This window comes from Urocampus carinirostris, chromosome 12 (assembly GCF_059441175.1).
Source record: "Urocampus carinirostris isolate Australia breed hairy pipefish chromosome 12, RoL_Ucar_1.0, whole genome shotgun sequence".
In the NCBI taxonomy this organism is placed as follows: Eukaryota; Metazoa; Chordata; class Actinopteri; order Syngnathiformes; family Syngnathidae; genus Urocampus; species Urocampus carinirostris.
In genome coordinates this window covers 4,153,675-4,159,845 of record NC_142360.1, presented here as the reverse complement: position 1 = coordinate 4,159,845, position 6,171 = coordinate 4,153,675, and positions in this window count along the sequence as shown.

Genomic DNA, 6,171 nt, shown 5'->3' with positions numbered 1-6,171 from the left:
AGCAGGCACAGGTAATCCAAATCAGTCATCATGACAATATACAGCATAGATATATATATATATATATATATATATATATATATGTATATATATATATATATATATATATATATATATATATATATGTATATATATATATATGTATATATATATATATATATATATATATATATATATATATATATATGTTGAGCAATAGCAAGATTTTCTGCCAATCAGGTAAATTAAATGAAATTATCTGCTTTTATATAGCGCTTTTCAAGTCAATGACTTCCCAAAGCGCTTGACAATGTGCTCCACTTTTTCCAATAGCGGCATTGCTGCCATGTAGCGGCCTTGCAGCCATGTTATTGGGGGTATTAGGGCACTTCGACATGTAACACGGACGAGCCGGGATTCGAACTGGGATCCCTTGATCCCAAGACGAGTGCTCTACCTCCTGAGCTACTGCCGTAAAAAATATATTTTTTGTAGAGTACAATCTTGTGTACTTTATGTACTGTATGAGTTATCTCACCAGCTGACGCCATGATCCTTAAACCCTCTACTTAAGACTTTATCTAACATTTGAAATTACAATTGTCTATAACGTCATCGAAAACAGTGTAGTAAACGTTGGCATTATATTTTTTATAGTAATGGGTGCTTGCTTAGGGTAGTGATGGATCTGGGAAAGAAACAGGTCAAAGAGGTGGTGGCTGGGATGAGAGGGGTCCTTAAAATGTTGCTCTGTTGCATTAGAGCATTAGCGAGGAGCTGATTATTTTCTGGGCTTTTGATAAGTCTATAAGGTTCTTTGATTATCTTTGGGCCTAGATCTAACAAGCTTCCTACATTAGAGGTCCTCTCAGAAGGTCTAATCACAAGGTTTGGAGACACCACTAAATTCCAGACCCAAGAACAGCTGAGAAATTCCTCAACCCAGACATAGCTGCTTTCCCCTCATCCCATTACGCATTTGGGTCAACTTCTTTGCTGTTATTAATACCATATAAATGACTCGTTTTTGCACATCAAAGCATTGCCTTGATTCCACCGTGCTCATGTGAGGGTACAGTAGATATTCTGGTAGAAAGTGATCTCCGTCTTGACTGTTTTGGCTGTTCTACATTAACGAGCTAGTAAGAACCCTTCATTATTTTTTAATCACATCTTGTTCTAGGGCATCCAGATGTGTCCGTCGCTTGCCCTTCAAGGAACAGTAAATACAAACACGGCGTTACGATGGATACCGACGGCGGGGCAAACTCATTAAGAGAATGGGATCAAGACTGCAATAACATGTTGTTGTCAAGCAGATGCTGGAAATAATCATGCTTTGCTTTTATCAGATGTTCCCAAACCGCACAGTTTGCATCGGTGTAACTCAAATACTGTAAGGACAAGGTTACCTATGTCTCCTTAGCTCAGTGCTTGTTAAGGTGAGAGTTACTTTTTTGTTACTGATTATCATGACTGGCTACCAGTCTGGGCAGAATTTCTAATATAACAATAGTTTATTACTTAAATTATTATTTAAATTGGCTCAGTCAACTACCAAAACATCTGCCTCATATAAGGGCACCAAGAGATTTACATATATATATATATATATATATATATATATATATATATATATATATATATATATATATATATATATATATATATATATATATATATAGCGATTGGCTGGCAACCAGTTCAGGGTGTCCCCTGCCCACTGCCTGGAGATGGCTGGGATGGGCTCAAACACCCCCCCCCCCCCCCCCTAATGAGGATAAGCGGTATGGCTAATGAGATGAGATATATATATATATATATATATATATATACATCTCCTCCCCATCCCTTGTGGGGTGATGTCTGTATCATCATCAGACTAAGGTCCTCTACAAATGGCCTAGGAGTTTGAGGGTTCTCCGCAGTACTTAGATGTTTCTAGGACTGATGTTTCAGATGTTGTTCCTGTTATCTGTTGGAGCCACTCTTCCAGTTTGGGGGTTGGTGCCCCGGGTTCCCTCACCGCCACAGGGACCACGCTAACTCTGATCTTCCACATGTGTTTTAAATTCTCTTTCAACCCTTGGTACTTCTCCAGTTTCTCTGGTTCTTCTTCCTGATGTTATCTTCAGCTGAGATTGCCACATCTATTACCATCTTTTTCTGGTTTTACCCACCACTACGGTTGGTTAGCGAGGAGCTGCTTGTCCATCTGAAAGACTGGTTGGCAGGCTACTAAGGTGTTCTAAGGAAGCTGGTGTCCATGAGAACATGTTCGTGACCTCTGCTTTACCTTCTACAACTACATTTTAATCAAGTATCTGTGTCGATGATCAAGAAAGTGAAGTTTTGAGGGACAAAGTAGCCTGCTAGCATACTGTGTTGTGAGCTTCTGAGTCTTGGATCGTTGTGCTTTCTTCTAGCTCCAGTGTGAGTTTAAGGAAGGTGCCATGTAATGCCACAAAAGCTAGCAAAAGACTAAATAAGGGCACTCACAGCTTTTCTTGCTTTATTGAAATCGTTGATTTCGCTCTCTATGAGCAAGCCACGGGTTTGTGGCTTTTTGACGTTGGTACGATTTCACTAGTTAGTTTTATTTCACTTAGTTACAGGGACCGGGTCTAAACCTCTACGAAAAAACGTGTCATTTATTCAGCCAATTTTTACACCTATTCCATTTTACTACATTTTGCTCATAAAATGAAATAATTTATAAATACTACAAAAATAGTACCGAAAAATAAAAATAATCAAAAAATTCCAGAACTTCAATAAAAATTTCGACTTCAGAAATACTAAATTAAAAAAAAAATTACAGTAATATTTCAAAACTAAATAACAAAAGATGTGCTTAAAACAGGGACCTAATCTACTATTTATTCTAATTGTTTCAAAACCAATTTGATGAAACTAATTGATTTCAAAAGAAGTATAACATGTCGCATGCAGCCCCCGACTCCAAATAATTGCCCACCCCTGGAGTACAACATGGAGTGAGTTCTAGTATGGATGCAAATTATCAATTAATAGGGGGCCACAAATCTAATTTTGCTTAGGGCCCCATGATGGCTTGTTCCGGTCCTGATGTGTATGTATAATGACGTGTGTGATGATGGCCTAGCCTCATTGTTCCTAAACACGCATATTAGTCCCATTTGCCAAGTTACATCACAACCTCCGGCTTCCCAAGCTCATGCCGTGACACTGCACTTACAGTACATCCACGTGGGATCCTGCGAATTTCTGCAGAGCTGCACTCGACACGTCAGACAGACAACAGAAATGGCAAGCGAGCATGTGATGAAAGTGGACCACCCGGATGCTGGGGAAGGAAGCGCCTCCGCATTGTGAAGGGCTCCATCCCACAACTGGAACGAATAAGAAATGCAATCTTCGTCGCCAAATATCTGCGAGCAAACACCCTCTCCAAGGTTATAAATCTTGGCACATATGATTTCATATTCTTGCATGCAAGCAAGATGTCATGGATTTGTTTTGCCTTTTGCTGTGAATAATCTTAATTTCCATGAAAAATGATATGCCATTGATATTCAGCATACCCTTAAAAGCATTACAAAAGGGCTTTCTTTTTGAATTAGGCACAAACTGTATACAGTAGTGTTCTTCCCTACAATCACGCAGATCTCGAGACATTTTGTTTCAAAGTAAACAGTCATGTCATGAGCCCTCTCTCTTCCGCTGTTCTGAATTCCATGCAAATAAAGCTCTGTTTTAAAGCCCTGCCTCACAGACTACCTTTGTCAGATCGTCTGCAAAGCATACACCCAGAACCTGTTTGTCTGGGCTTCTGACTTCGCTTCTGCCCCGGTCTTCCAGACTCATGTTTTACCTAATCCAAGACCTGCCACACCACCCTTGTTGCTCGGTTTCCTCTTTGTTCCATCTTTCAAGCCGTCTTCCTTAAAGGTAGTCCATAATCTCCACTTTGAGATTTCTCTTCACCCCAAGACCCTCTCTCTCGTTTCCCCCATCCCTAAATAAACTTTGTTAATATGACGCATTTGTGGTCCTAGTCTGTCTGATCTGTGACACAAAACCCACTAAAAGATGTGAATGTCTGTGTATGATAATGCTAAATCCATTGCAACATGGTCATCCTGGAAGGGGGATTATATCATGTGCAGTCCCTTTTTCAAGGTTTCTTTATTTTTTTCATTCTGAGGTTTTGAGTTTTTCCTTGCCCTCATGCAGGTTCTAGATTAGGGAATGGTGTAAATAATAGTCTGTCGTTTGCAATAGTCTGTGGTCTGTGCAGCCCTTTGAAACTCCTTGTGATTAAGGGCTACACATATAAACATGACTTGACAACAAGAACTTAAAACAATGGATTCATTGGAATTTTGCTTACCGTGTCGCAGGAGTTTTTCTGACTGTTTTGTCTGAGTAGCGTGCTTTAATCATGTAAATCTGTGTGGGGTACGTACCTGCCGTCTTGTACGGCGTGCGTTCCTCTTTTGCCATCGCCTCCTTTAAGATATGTAATTTTGACTTTACCTTTCGTGTTTTTCGCTTATTTAGCCTAGGTTGGCCCCGTTTGCAGTCGGCCAGCTGGCTTGCCTACTGTGCTCATTGTTTTTTTCTCTTGGCTGGGTTCGTGCTTGTTGCTGTGGTAGTTTTTTGTTGTTGTTGTTGCCTTGTGGTTATCCTGGCTGCTTACTGCATGTTTTCAGTCAGTCAGCCTCCTGTTTTTGTAGGTCCTGGTTAGCCCTCTATAGCACTCGGCTAGCCTGGTGTAATCATTTGGTATATATACGGCTAAATTTGTGTCTGTTGCAGCTGTATTTTTTTTTTGTTGGCTCCTTGTTGTCCTGGCTGCCTACTGCATATTTTTGGTTGGCCAGCCCCCCGGTTTTGCCGACGAACTGTTCTGGTCAGCCTTTTATTGGCAGCTAGCCGGCCATGTCGTGGCTGGTTTAGCCCCTGTTAGCTCTGTGTGTGTTATTTTTGCCATTTTGCCCAGTTTTGGCTGTTCTCCATTTGTTGTACCATTGCTGGACCCACCCTAACACCCAAACTCCTAACGCTTAACTTTAGCAACAACAAAGAAGCAAAAAATCTTTTTGGACGTAAGAACCGAGAAAACTTTGTGATTTACAATTCTTTCCTCATACTCTTTATCAGACAAGCTCGGAAGAGTAACCAACTTTCGGTCTTGATTTGTCGTGTCACCTACGCTTAACCCCTAAATCGGTTCCCGGTGCAAAACGAGAGGGACGTAACCGAATCCGTGCGCTGGCTCGAATCGCATGTCGCGCCAATTCGCGGAGGGATTACAGCCGCACGCTTGTATCAAGAAGCCAGACGCTCACACACGCATCCGAGCACATGCAAAACAAACAGAAAGAAAAAAAAAGAAAAAAAGAAAAAAAAACGCTCGATGGTGGAGATAATAAACCAGACGCGACACGAGGAAATCATTTACACATTCCTCTTTGTTTTCTTTTGTTTTGGAATTTTCTTTCCTCCTTTTTCTTGCACAACTTTCCAAACTGAGTTTTGGAAGATCTGATAAGCGGTGTATAAATTCAATTTTTTTTTTTGTGAATCAGTAGTTGTGGTGTTTTATACCTCTTTACTGCTTTACTGTTATGTTCTGTGTTTTGGCGCTTCCAGGGGAATGTTACTCTCAGCATTTTATTGTTCCAGCAACTTGTAGTTATCTGTTCTGCGTTTCCTTTCTTTCATGTTTTCTTGGTTCGCTTATGTCTAGTTAGTGTGCCGTGATTATATTTCATGGTTCCGTCATCATTGCATATGCTTTGTTGTTTTTTCCACAGGTTTGGAATGGTTTTTTTTGTTTTTTTTTGTCTGACTTCAAGGTTTGGTTGGTCGGTATTGAAACATGATGTCGTTTTTCTATACACATAAGAATGTACCCTGCTTTTTCAGGATTTTGTTTTTTTAGAACTTGCAGCAGTCTGGCATGGAATGATAGGAAGCCAGAGGCCGACAAGATCAATACCAATTGCCCGAGTTGATTTTGGACAGATGGGGTCGATACCGGACAGGACAGGACAGGGAAGATGATGAAACAGGATATCGAAAATAAACAGGACAAACTAGACAGGAACGAAAACTGGAGAAAATAATAAACAGGACAAAAATAGATGGAAACAAAACTGGAAACCGAAATTAAACAGGACAAAATAAACGGGAACAATATCGGAC